The sequence below is a fragment of the Schistosoma haematobium genome, chromosome 1, assembly GCF_000699445.3.
Source record: "Schistosoma haematobium chromosome 1, whole genome shotgun sequence".
NCBI classification, from domain to species: Eukaryota; Metazoa; Platyhelminthes; class Trematoda; order Strigeidida; family Schistosomatidae; genus Schistosoma; species Schistosoma haematobium.
In genome coordinates, this window is record NC_067196.1 from 67,687,264 (window position 1) to 67,701,276 (window position 14,013).

The 14,013-nt window shown below is 40.1% G+C and overlaps 1 protein-coding gene across 1 annotated transcript in view; it reads left to right on the plus strand.

Annotated features, from left to right (window-relative positions):
• MS3_00000894 (uncharacterized protein) overlaps positions 1-14,013 on the plus strand; it is a 41,523-nt gene that overhangs the window by 6,420 nt on the left and 21,090 nt on the right. Inside the window, exon 2 of the mRNA XM_051208477.1 lies at positions 7,493-7,680. The gene's annotated coding sequence lies outside the window, so the exon portion shown is untranslated. The remainder of the gene's footprint in view (positions 1-7,492; positions 7,681-14,013) is intronic.

Here is a 14,013-nt window from a genome sequence, read left to right on the forward strand (position 1 = left end):
GCTTATAGTGGTCAGAAGACTGTATTTTGACAGCGTCTTCACCAAATAGAACTACGTCATCGGTATATTCTAAGTCAACAGGTGAATCTCCCGGTAAAAGTATAACTCCTGGAAATTTAGATGAGGAAAATGTTTTCTCTAAAAGCACGTCAACGACAAAGTTAAACAAGAATAGAGAGTAGACAGCCCTAATGAACACAACTTGAGGTAATCAATTCTGATGACAGTCCGCCATAAGCTCTCACTCAACTAGTTATGTTCGAGTAGAGAGCCTTTACAAGGTTAATGTACTTCTTTGGTACTCCTTTCAGTGACAAACACTGCCATAGAACCTCACGATCAACCGAGTCGAATGTTGCCTTAAGGTCGAGAAATACTACGATTGTGGGGCGTCTGAACGTATGTTTGTGTTCTAGAACCTGACGTAGTGAATATGTGGTCTATACAACCACGTCCAGGTCGGAAACCAGCCTGATTTTCTCTAGTCTGCTCTTCACGAGCTTGGGTTAGGCGTCGGAGTATTATTGAAGCTAATATTTTAGACACTGTATTAGTCAAACTGATCCCTCTGTGATTGTCACAAGAGGACTTTTGTGCCTTCTTGTAGACTGACACAACCAGTGATTGAGACCAGTCAGACGGGATTACGTCCAGTTCCCAGATTCTACCTAAGACCTCAGTCAATCTCACTGCCAATACTGGACTGCCGTCCTTAAAAACCTCAGGAGTAAACTTGTCAGGGCCTGCTGCTCTCCCTGGCTTCAGATTTCCTATAACTTTTTCAACTTCGTAAAGAGTCGGAGGACCTACATTAACTTACCATTTAGGTTGACTGGAGATCATGGGAAACCGAAGTGTGGCTGAAGGCCAGTTGAACTGATCCCTAAAGTGTTCCGCCCATCGATCCAATCTCCTGGATTGAGAATGTATAATATGTCCATCTTTCTCTGAGATTGTTTCGCTAACAGTCGGTTTCCTAATACCGGTTTCCCTAACGAGTCTGAACAATTGTCTGCTATTACCTATTGTCGCTGCCTTTTCCATCTCTCTTGCTTTCGCTACCCACCACTGTTCACGATCATTGCGTAGGCTTCTTGTCAGCTTGCGCTTAAGCTGACTCCGCTCTTCATTATGTTCAGATCCAGATGGAATGAGTTTTCGAGCACCTATCAGTGCGGTAGATGCTGCTGAGTTGCAGTGTTTCTCCCTAACCTTGTGGTTTACCGTACTAGCAGATGTCACTGCTGTTTCCACAGCTTTTCGGATATCATTCCATGCTGCCTCGGGGTGGGCATCACATACATGGCTGCCTAACTGTTTTCCTGGTTGTTCCTGAAATATACTCTTAGTTTGACTATCATTAAACAGGACCCTAAGAGGTTTCCTTGCAGCGTCTTTCCTACGTCGAGTAAGACGCAGACAAATACGCACCCGCATTAGAGCATGATCTGAATCTAAGCATGTGCTCCAGAATGAGCGACAGTCTTCTATCGAGCCCCTCCATCGGTGGCTGATAGCGATGTGATCTAGTTGGCTCGAACGTTGGGACGAATTCGGGGGTCGCCATGTCAAAAGATGTTTTTCCTTATGCTTGAAGTTAGTGTTTGCAAGAAACAGGCGGTTATCTGAACATAGCTGTAACAGACGGTCGCCATAATCTGTTCTCTGAGCCGCGACACCATAAGATCCACCCAGGTGTCTTTCCCTTTCGCTTAGTTTACCTACTTGAGCATTAAAGTCACCAGCCACTATTACTAGATCAGAGCGCCTAGCTTTTCGGAGAAGGTCGGGAAGCTTTCTGTAAAACTCATCTTTTACATCATCTGAGCTGCAGTCAGTGGGAGAATAGGCAGAGACGACGAAGAGGCAATGACGTGTCCCTATCTTTTCGGATCCTTACTGTTCTGTTTAGTCGGGCAGCGCACAAACGACTGTCTAATGGGATCCAGTCTAAGTGAGCTAGTTCTGCCCTAGGACTCAATGCTATACCTACGCCGGCAAGTTGCTGCTTTTAGTCTTACAGTTCTCCAATCGACATGCCTGGCATGGTAGAACCTACAGGATCATATGTTCCAGATAACATAGCTCGGTTGGGTCATCACGATAGTCAAGCTTGACCACCACGTCAAGGCAGCAGCCACGGTCGGGCAAAAATCAAATAGAATAGAATAAGCTACCAAGCCACCTTGATCAAATCTATGTAAAACGAAATCAAGTTGTTGTACCGCTTGATGAAGAGAAAGGCTTATCTTGGATTAAACATATTGGATTAGGGTTCCTTAACGGTATTTAACAGCCATAACAAGGCTACTGTGCTACTCAATAAGGAATTCCAATGTGATTACTCCTAGCCAAATATATATCTCCGTTGACAGTTGCCCCAACTTATTCTGTAGTGGAATTCCGGCGACACGACAACAGAGACCATGAGGCATATGAGCCCATACACATCTGTAAGCCTAGATGTAATTAGATCTTAAATCATACAGGGACGTACAGATATACTTAGCTTCTTTCTTGCAACTCACTTCCGGGATATAATTATCAAGCGTAAACTATGTTTCGATAAGAAAAGTGGCTAGCCTTGCACAAAAAAGGGGTAACAAGCTGGAAGCTTACAATTTCTAACATTTTTGCTGTTCGTCGTTGTGGCAGTCAAAGAAAGTAACAGATGAATTGTTCGAGCGGCGGCTTAGTAGAAAAAGGCATTTGATTTTGAGCTGCCCACATATTTTGGGTTTGGTAACCGGATAGAAACTCCTCCTGGGGTCCCTCCGGGGGCTACTGCCAGTCCCAAGCCCGGAGAAAGGAGGAGGGTTGGGCATGGGGTTAGCGTCCCCATCCCGTAGAAAACTAACTCGCTAAAAAAACGCTAACCAGAAAAAATTATTCAAACCTTTTTAACTCTGCCCTGGGAGTCAGAAGGTCTTCATTTAGAAGAGTTATGACGCCTCATGATGAAAGCTGAGTTCCTTCGGAAGTCACGAGACCGATGTCCCTTCTGAAAACCAGAGCAATCATTTATTTAGGTACATGGAATGCTCGTGCAATGTGGGAGACCGGGAGAGCCTTCCAAATTGCTGCAGAAATGAGGAGATACAACCTAGAGGTGCTTGGGATCACTGAAACACGTTGGACGCAAGTCAGACAACAACGACTAGCTTCAGGGGAGCTTCTGTTATACTCTGGCCATGATGAAGAAAATGCCCCACATACACAAGGAGGATGAGAATCTCATGGAACAAGGATGATCAAAGCCTCGTTCAAAACAAAGAAAGAGGGCATTTCAATGGACGTCATCCAATGCTATGCGCCTACCAACGACTACAATGAAGACGCTAAAGATCAATTCTACGATAAATTGTAGCCAATCGTCGAGAAGTGCCCAACAAAGGACCTGACCATCCTGATGGGAGATTTAAATGCCAAGGTTGGAATGGACAACACTGGATATGAAGACATCATGGGACGATATGGACTGGGAGAAAGGAACGAAAATGGTGAGAGATTTGCAAACCTATGTGCCTTCAATAAACTGGTCATAGGCGGTACTATATTCCCACATAAACGCATTCACAAAACCACATGGACTTCACCGGATCACACTACGCAAAACCAAATCGACCATATCTGCATCAACAAAAAGTCCAGGAGGACGGTGGAGGACGTGAGAACCAAGAGAGGAGCTGATATAGCGTCAGATCATTACTTGCTGGTCGTCAAGATGAAATTGAAACTCAAGATGCACTGGACAACGGGGCGGACAATATCACAAAGGTACAATACAGCTTTTCTTCGGGATACTGACAAACTCAACAAATTCAAGATAGCCCTCAGCAATAAGTTCCAGGCTTTTTATGATCTACTCAATGGAGAAGGAACTACTATGGAGAGCAACTGAAAGGGGATAAAAGAGGCAATCATTTCAACATGTCATGAGGTTCTGGGCCACAAGGAGCACCATCGCAAGGAATGGATCACTGTTGATACACTGGACAAGATTCAAGAAAGGGGGATCAAGAAGTCAGCAATCAATACCAGTCGAACAAGAGCAGAAAAAGCCAAGGCACAAGCTGAATACACAGAAGTAAACAAACAAGTGAAGAGGAGCATCAGAACTGACAAACGTAAATATGTGGAAGATTTAGCAATGACGGCGGAAAGGGTTGCAAGAGAAGGAAACATGAGACAACTGTATGACATAACAAAGAAACTCTCTGGAAATCGCCGCAAAGCAGAACGACCAGTGAAAAGCAAGGAAGGCGAGGTAATCACCAACATTAAAGAGCAACAAAACAAGTGGGTAGAACACTTCAAAGAACTCTTGAATCGACCAGCCCCACTGAACCCACCCAATATCGAAGCAGCACCCATGGACCTCCCAATCAATGTTGGCCCACCAACAATTGAAGAAATCAGCGTGGCCGTCAAACAAATGAAGAGTGGCAAAGCAGCAGGACCAGACAACATTCCAGCAGAGGCACTGAAAGCAGACGTAGCAGTAACTGCAAAGATACTCCATATTGTCTTCAATAAGATTTGGGATGAGGAAAAAGTATCAAAAGACTGGAAAGAAAGACTTCTGGTCAAAATACCAAAGAAAGGCGATCTCAGCAACTGTGATAACTACAGGGACACCATTCTTCTCTCAATACCAGGGAGAGTCTTCAACAGGGTATTGTTAAACAGGATGAAGGACTGCGTAGATGCCCAACTTCAAGACCAAAAGGCAGGATTCCGTAAGGATAGATCGTGTACAGACCAAATCGCAACTCTACGGATCATTGTGGAACAATCAATTGAATGGAATTCATCGCCCTACATCAACTTCATTGACTACGAGAAAGCATTTGATAGCGTGGACAGAACAACACTATGGAAGCTTCTTTGATACTACGGCGTGCCTCAGAAGATAGTCAATATCATACGGAATTCCTATGATGGATTAAACTGCAAAATTGTTCATGGAGGACAATTGACAGACTCGTTCGAGGTAAAGACCGGTGTCAGGCAAGGTTGCTTACTCTCACCCTTTCTCTTTCTGGTGATCGACTGGATCATGAAGACGTCAACATCTGAAGGGAAGCACGGAATACAGTGGACATCTAGGATGCAGCTGGACGATCTAGACTTCGCAGATGATCTGGTTCTTCTATCGCACACGCAACAACAAATCCAGGAGAAGAAGACCAGTGTAGTAGCAGCCTCAGCAGCAGTAGGTCTCAATATACACAAAGGGAAAAGCAAGATTCTCCGATACAACACAGCATGCACCAATCCAACCACAATTGACGGAGAAGATTTGGAAGATGTAAAAACCTTTACATATTTGGGCAGCATCATTGGTGAACATGGTGGATCTGATGCAGATGTGAAGGCGCGGATCGGAAAAGCAAGAGCAGAATATTTACAACTCAAAGCAACTGTCAACCAACACCAAGGTCAGGATTTTCAATACAAATGTCAAGACAGTTCTACTGTATGGGGCGGAAACCTGGAGAACTACGAAAGCCATCATCCAGAAGATACAGGTGTTTATTGACAGTTGTCTACGCAAAATACTTCGGATCCGTTGGCCGAACACTATTAGCAACAACCTACTGTGGGAGAGAACAAACCAGATCCCAGTGGAAGAAGAAATCAGGAAGAAGCGCTGGAAGTGAATAGGACACACATTGAGGAAAGCACCCAACTGCATCACAAGACAAGCCCTCACTTGAAGTCCTCAAGGCCAAAGGAAAAGAGGAAGAACAAGGAACACATTACTCCGGGAAATGGATACAGACATGAGAAGAATGAACAAGAATTGGATAGAACTGGAAAGGAAGGCCCAGGACAAAGTGGGTTGGAGAATGCTGATCGGCGGCCTATGTTCCATTGTGAATAACAGACGTATCTAAGTAAGTAATGCAGATAGCTTTTGAGTGTTTTAGAAGAATGTTCTTAGGATCCGTCACAAGTAAGCTCACGATCTGTCGGTTGGAGTCTTTCTGCTGACACTGGTGAAATATTTCGTGTGAGTGGTCACAAGGCAGTAGGATTCAAAACTGGTCTTGAGTGGTACTGAACAAGAAAAGATACTGAATATTTCGAAAACTCAAATCTGGTGTCTATAAGTATGCCGAATACCTCATTTTTTCCTAAAATAACGACTAATATTAATTTGTTTTGATGTGTAAATAAAATTCAGTTTGATACATTACTGTTAAGTTGTCCAACTTATCTTGTAATTATCTATCATTTTTGTTTGGGTACCCAAGCGATAGGTCAAGGAAATATGAAAAATTAGCGATATATAAAGTTATTAAGAAAATGTATCCGGTCCGTCTAAATTTAAATGCAATTATCAGTAGTTTTACTTTCAATTAGACTAAATGGATGTATCTCTCCACAATACTATCATGCTATCTTACTCGATACATTCTTTCAGCTGTGTTGTATCAAGGTTTTATTTTGTAAATGATTTAAAATGTCAGATGTAGTCAAACTCCCGTTCTGTCATAGACCATAAAAATGGTATAAACTGGACTATATCTCTGTATATCGCTAAGTCAAGCTGCGCTTTGAAAGATAGCTTAGTGACTCAAGTAAACGACAACAGTTAACCCTGAAGATTTATGAAATGGGATGATAAATTAGTCTGATGGAGTAGTATATAAGACATTGGTACTGTAGACGTATTTAAACATTCTGGGGAAAATCACAGTATTTATTTATATTTTGTTCAACTATAGAGCAATGAAACGTTTAAACTTAAGACGACATTTTATATCGATATCGCGAGTGATTGGCTTTTTGCTTTTGTTAATGTTCTTTTGATCTCTAAAAATTCAACCCATTTAATTCTATACTAAATAATATTTAATTCGTCGATGCAAAAAACGAATCTGGAGTATTTTATTTATGAACCCATAACTAATCCACGAAGTCAGGTAGGTGGGTAGATATTATAATTATTGACCAGGTTATTCGTTCGTCTCAGCTTTGCTACGGGATTTGTTTATGAATTCGGTTGTCATTAGACTAATCCTGGTTGAAATTCTGAGTTAGATTTATGAATCTATTTGTCAGCGTATCATACCAAGTTGAATGTTTATATCTTAATTTTACGAAGGTTAAGTAAGAATAACTCCGAAATAAACTTGGTGATGTGTAAGCTCTTGCGAATGAAGTGGGTACTTTTGGGGAAGTAAGTGGGCGAATATGTCGCTTAATTCTACATTTTTGATAGCGTTTGTATTTATATTACTAGACGATACAAACAAGCTATTTTGTTTCATATATGTGATTACTTAATTTGTTGTGCTATCAAAGATCAAAGTATCAATATGCTATCTAGTGAATTGACCGCAAATGTACTTATTCGCTTTCAGAGAGCATAATGTAATGTTACTTTATGATCTTTTAAGAGACCTTTAAATGTAATACTTCTATTTTAGTTTTATATTTATCTAAAGATTTTTTAGATATTTTGCCATTCTTTCTATTCTAGTTACAAGCACTATGAGTCAGGCAGAATGGCTGGAGTTGGAAAGTGACCCTGGGTTATTTACTTTACTTTTGGAAGATTTTGGAGTCCAAGGTGTTCAAGTGGAGGAAATTTATGACTTGTCTAAACCTATCACTGAAATTGTTTACGGCTTTATATTTTTATTTCATTGGAACAAAGCCAAGAAGAAGGTAAGATAAACCACTTGACTGATGTTTTACTGATTGTGTCACTATGTATACATATATACTTCGTAATACATATTACTTTAAGATTGATTAAATACCTTGGATTACTAAATTATTTAAATCGAATGGCTTGAAGTTAATCAATTTAATTTCGACAGATTCAAAGCCTTCGATTCGTAAGACAGTTATGATGTTCAGATATTTTAATTTCTGTTACCGACCCTTCCTCACTAGCTTCAACTTGTTTTTCTCATGCAGCCACTGTCGATATTTCAAACATAAGAAAGGCCGTTCTTTGGCTTTTAAAATAACACAGAATTACGTTTTAAAGCTTTAAATTCTCGGACTATCTTTCAAATCAGGTAATAGGCTCCAATAATAAAACCATAAGAATTATCACGTTTTAGAGCATAACTTGTCAATATGGTTAACCTACGTGCTTTTCCATATGGGTATTTGGAGTTTTAACAGCATTTTCTCGAATCAGAATGGATACGGTTTTTTAAAATCATACGTTGCCGCTAGCTGCAACTTGAAATAACCAAACAATAAGTTCTACCGAAAGCTTTCTAATCCCGTAGGAATAACTGGATACTCAGATGTGGTCGTTGTAGCGAGTAAGCTTCACATTCAAACTAGTGGACTAGATTATGCGAAAAGGTGGTTGTGTTTTAAAAAAATGAATTCCCTCCTAATGGTAACACTTTTCTGAAACAGTGCTCTGACAACCACCTATTTCTGGTAAGTACCATCTTCAGGCATGATGAGAGATATTGTCTAATTTATTAACCATTATCAGCATCAAAGCAACAGTGGATGAGAAAGTCTAATATGTCATAACTCTTTAGCATACAGTTGGGACAGTGTAACGGCCTCATTTACATAAAGTCTGGTTTACCTCCACTCTGCCGTACAAACAGTGGTAAGGACTGTTGACAGCCTTTAACAGAAAGCTAGAGAACACTAACACACCTCCACGGCCTCTGCGTCAATGAATACTTGGGAACGTTCCTCAAATGGCTCCGTAGGGGAGGGAGTTTAAACCTCGACTAGCAAAAGTCTACGCTATTGTCTTAAGCAGTAGTGAAGAATGAAAGAAAAGGGATGAAATATGTAGAATTGGTGGATTACAGTAGTCACTTGTTCAAACCTATTGCAAACTGTACAGTAACACATTTAACGGAAATCCTAGTAATTACTCGTTAGACGTCCTAACTTGTAACTCAAGTTTTATCTAGTACTGTTTACTAACCACCCTAGGAACAAATAGCAAGCATTAGACCTTTCTATAGGTTCCGATCAGCCTACTATTATTGTATCTTTACCTAAATAAGTACTTACCTGTAAATTTGATAATAGTTGCCATTGTTTCGAATGCAGTTGCCTTAGAATTATAAGCTGTTTTTACATTTTTATTGTTTATTAAAAGGAATAACTGTATATACGCTTGGATTTTATGTAATCATTATTAAATTGCTGTTTTAAATCGATAATCACAGTTTTATTTTATTTTGATTTCCGTGGATTTTTTTTTGGCATTGAAGCCGAGCGATGGTTTAATGTTATTTCCTTCGTGATGATGTCACTCATCGACCAAGTACAAATTCTTGTACCTGGCTTTTGGCCACACTTCGTGTTAAGGCTGTTTATACTATCTGGCTGCCCAAACCGAAGTAGGTGGAACCAAAGTCTCACTCTCAACCATCTAGTGGTTGAAAGTCACTGCCCCGCTGCTTTCCTTATATTCATAACCTAAATCAATTTACATTACGAACTATGATTAATGTGACTGGTTTAATTCAGTTTAATGGTCATGTGCTGTATGTACTAATAAGCAGCCTAATTCTTCTTGTTCAGGTGCAACACTGATAATTATTTGTACGCATATATATATTGAATATGTTAACAGATAAGTCCTTAAACTATTGTTTGTGCCACGTGGAAGTACTTTTTATACCCTTGACATATGCTTCATCTTCTGATAATCCTCCCTAGATGAAAGCATCTCAGTAATAGTTAGTCGTTAAAAACTAACTTTCGACTGTAAGTACACTCGTCATTTAGTTATTGGATCTCAATGTTTCAAGATTAATAGTTTGATAGCTGAAGTTGATTACAATAGTGAGAATATTTGGTAAATAAAGAAGGAACGAATTGAGCGAAGAAATTTCTTTTCAATTAGTTTCTCATCATGGCTCTACATCAATATATATATATATATATATATATATATATATATATATATATATATATATATATATATATATATATATATATATATATATATATATGATTTACAATAATGATATAATAGTCATCGAGCGGATACGTTACGTAACAATTACATAATGACATTTAAATTAACATTGAGTAATTGGAAGAAAGAGGATTATTAATATTCAAAGTAATCAAGAAGTTGCTACGTTGCGTAATATATGAAAAAGAGAAGGAACAGAATTTTTTAATGGATGGTCAATAGAATAGTAGTTACGTATCAAAAGATGAATGTCGAGACATTATAAAGTTCAAAAACAACAAAAACAAAATTGCAAAAATTAAAAAAAAACCAAATGGAAGAAGTGTGAAAAATAGTTCTGTTGAGGTAAATCTTATACCGATGGCCAAGGCAGCGAAAGTGGTTGTGCAAATCTCTTTTGAATGCAAAGGTTAAATTTGTGAACATGGATTGCGATGGCTTCGGCAATGTGCAAAAGGTGCGCTCGTAAACCATGTGGCAAATTTGATGGGATATGGTAGATAACCTTAAAAGCTCTATTCAATTCAACTTGATGGCCTGTGTCAACCAAGTGAGAGAGAATAGAACTTTTAATCACTTTTACCTGTTCTTTGTTTAACCACAACGGATGATGCTCTGTAATACGATGACGAACTTGCCGAATTGTACGCCCTATATAACTGGCTCCACAGGAGCAGTTGAATTAATAGATACACATAGATTTGGCGAATTCAGGCAGTCTGTATTGTTAATTCCTATTTCGGGGTGGTTGTAGAAGATAGCATTTAATCTGGCTGCATTAAATGTTTTTTGTACAGCTCTTCTTAGTTTCTGAGTCACGATTTCTTCAGTGGTGACATTTATGAATTGTAATTTTATAAACAGTACTTTCTTAGGGACGGTAGGTATCTTTGCCCTTGTTTTCATCTCTATCATGTGCTTGTCGATGAATTTCATAGGGTACCCATTCATACTAAGTAAGTTCCAAATATTTACCAGTTCATCCTCAATGGTGTCTTCCGAACAAATCATTCTGGCACGATGAGTCAAGATCTTTATGGCGACCGTCTGTTGCAACTATGCTCAGGTAGCCATCTATTTATGGCAAACGCCAAGTTTAAACGTAGGGAGAAGCATAGTCTGACGTGGAAACCTCCACAATCGACTCATTGATGGACTCAAATATATCATATTGCCATTAGCCGTCGTTGAAAGGTCTCGATAGAAGACTATCTCTCATTCTGGAGCACACTTTTAGACTCGGACCATGCTCTATTTTGAGCACGTATTTGTCTGCATCCTACTGGACATAGAAAATTCACAGCAAGGGAACCCCTTTGCATTTAACTTAATGATGAAAAGGTAGAGAGTATATTTCAGGAACAACTAGAAAGGGAAATTTAGTCAACCGTGAGAGTGATATCCATCCCGATATAGCTTACTATGATGTCCAAAGGGCTGTGGAAAAGGTGATTTCAATGGTGTCTACAGAACTGACAGGTGCTCGGAAACTCATCCCGTTTGGCTCAGAACACGATGAGGAGCGGGGAAAGGTTAAACATAGGTTGATTAAAAAAAGCTACACAATGGTCGCAAGCAGTGGTAGATAGCGAAAGCAAGAGATAGGGGAAAGACAAGAGGTAACAGAAGACAACTGTTCATGCTTATCAAGTAAACGGGCATTAGGAATACGACTGTTGGTGGAACTATCTCGAAGAAAGACGGGACTATTATTCACTCAATCCATGAGACTGAACTGATAGGCAGAACACTTTAGGGAACAGTTCAACTGGATTTTAGCCACATTTCTGTTGCCCACTATCTACAAGCAACCTGAATGGGAAACTAACTCAAGTCCTCTAACTCTTAGTGAGGTTGAAAAGGCTATCAGTAATTTAAAGCACGGGAGAACAGCAAGGCCTGATGGAATAACCATTGAGATCTTTAGGAACGGTGGTCCAGTTTTAGCTGAAATCTAGGGACTGGACGTAATCCTGTATGACTGCCCTTGATCTCTTATCGTCCCAGTTTGTAAGAAAGGACAAAATTCCTCTTGTGACAATCATAGAGGAGTCATTTTAACTAATATAGTGTTTAAAATAATTACCTCAAAAATACTTCGTCTAAGTCAGTCAATCAGCTACAACGTAGGACCAGGCACATATACGCATCGGTCTAAGTTGCCATATCTCATTGGTATAGCAAGATGAACACTGGATTCATAGAAGCAGTTAACCCAATGGCGGTAATATATAAAAGAAAGATTGCATATAAGGAGATAGTACAGGAAGAAAGAATTAGTTCGTAGAAAGGTATAAAGTAGTTCTAATCTTATGGTTAAGGAGGATGACAAAGAGTCTATATACCGACGCCATTGTGATCGATTCTGAGCAATGTCACCCAGAGTTTCCAACCATTGGTTGCGATAGTCACGCGGACCCCAACCAAGTGGTCTGCATCTACCAACATGGCTAAGACTAGAAGGTAGTGACTTCAAGCACTGATGCCTCGTTTTGGTTTGGCCGCCCCTAACTTTCTTCAACCATCCCCAACACTACTCATCATTGCGCGTTGTGGTAATCGGTGTTCAGGTATACGTCACACGTGGTCTAACCATCTTAGTCGATGAAGATTCACAACCTCATCAATTGATTTACCATCATTCCCTAATACCATGCGTCAAACATCACTATCACTTACCCGGTGATTCCAGCGGATGCTAGCAACATTTCTAAGACATCAGTGATCAAATACTAGAAACTTACGAGTATCTTCTCTTAATGGCCACGTTTTTCAGCCGTAAAGTAGAACAGAACGAACTACCGCATAGTATACCTGTCCCTTAATTGATAGAAGGATATCTGGCCTTTGCCATTGGTGACGTAAGTTGGCAAAAACCAAACGAGCTTTTCGAATTCGTGCAGAGATTTCGTCAGACACCAACCGGTTAGGGCTTCCAAGATAAATGATGTTGTCGACGCGTTCGACTACTTCACTCCCTATCCTTAGTTCAGGTGTTGACGCAGGCCAGTCCTGCGGCGACAACTTACATTTAGAGGTGGAGAAGCGCTTCCCAAACATCCTGGCATTGTTACTCAATGCCACCAAAAAAGCTCGTCTAACTAGAGCTTGTGAAGAGCAGACTAAAGAAAACTAAACTGGTTTCCCACCTGGGGGTGGGTGTATAGACCGTATATACACTCTTCGAAGGGTTCTGAAACATAGGCATGCTTTTTGACGTATGACAATAGATGTACATTAACCTTGTACAGTCTCTCTACTTGGACGCTAGTGGTCGAGTAAGAGCTTATGGTGAACTCTTATAGAAATTAGTTCGAGTGTTGTCCGTCAAGATTGTCCGCTCTCCCTGTTTTTATGTCAAGGACATGCTTTTACAGGTAAAATGTCCATCATTTGACTTCCTATGGGTTGATCTACTACCAAGGGATCCACTTGTTGACTTAGACTGCACAGAAGACATACTTCTGTTTGGCGAATACGCTGATAAAAATGCAGTCTTCTGATCACCTTAAGCAGAGATTCAAGCATTTTTGGGATGTGATCTTCTCCCTTCAAATGCAAAATGTTACCTTAGTTATGGCCTGCGTCATCACCTGAATTAATGGTAGGGAGTGAAGTAGTTGAACTTATAGACCGTTTCATTTATCTTGGAAGTCTCATCATTACTGACAGTCTGGTGTCTGACGAACTCTCAGCACAGGTTCAGAAGGCTAGATTGGCTTTTGCCAACTTGCGTCACTTTTGGCGTAGGTGAGATATCCATCTTCCAACCAAAGAACGAATTCACTGAACATCAGTTTGCTCCGTTCTACTTTACGGATGTGAAACGTGACCATTAAGAATAGAGGATACTCATAGGTTGTCAGTATTTGATCATAGGTGTCTTCGAAGTATTGCTCGTGTATTTTGGGACTACGGAGTAAGCAATGCCTGGGTTAAGAATGGGATGCTTGTTAAAGATGGGAAATCGATTGATGAATTAGTAAATTTTCATCAACTGAGGTGGTTGGACATGTTATGTATACTCGACCACAATCTAACTCGAAGGGTGATGTTCTCTTGTGTAGGAGTAGGCTAGG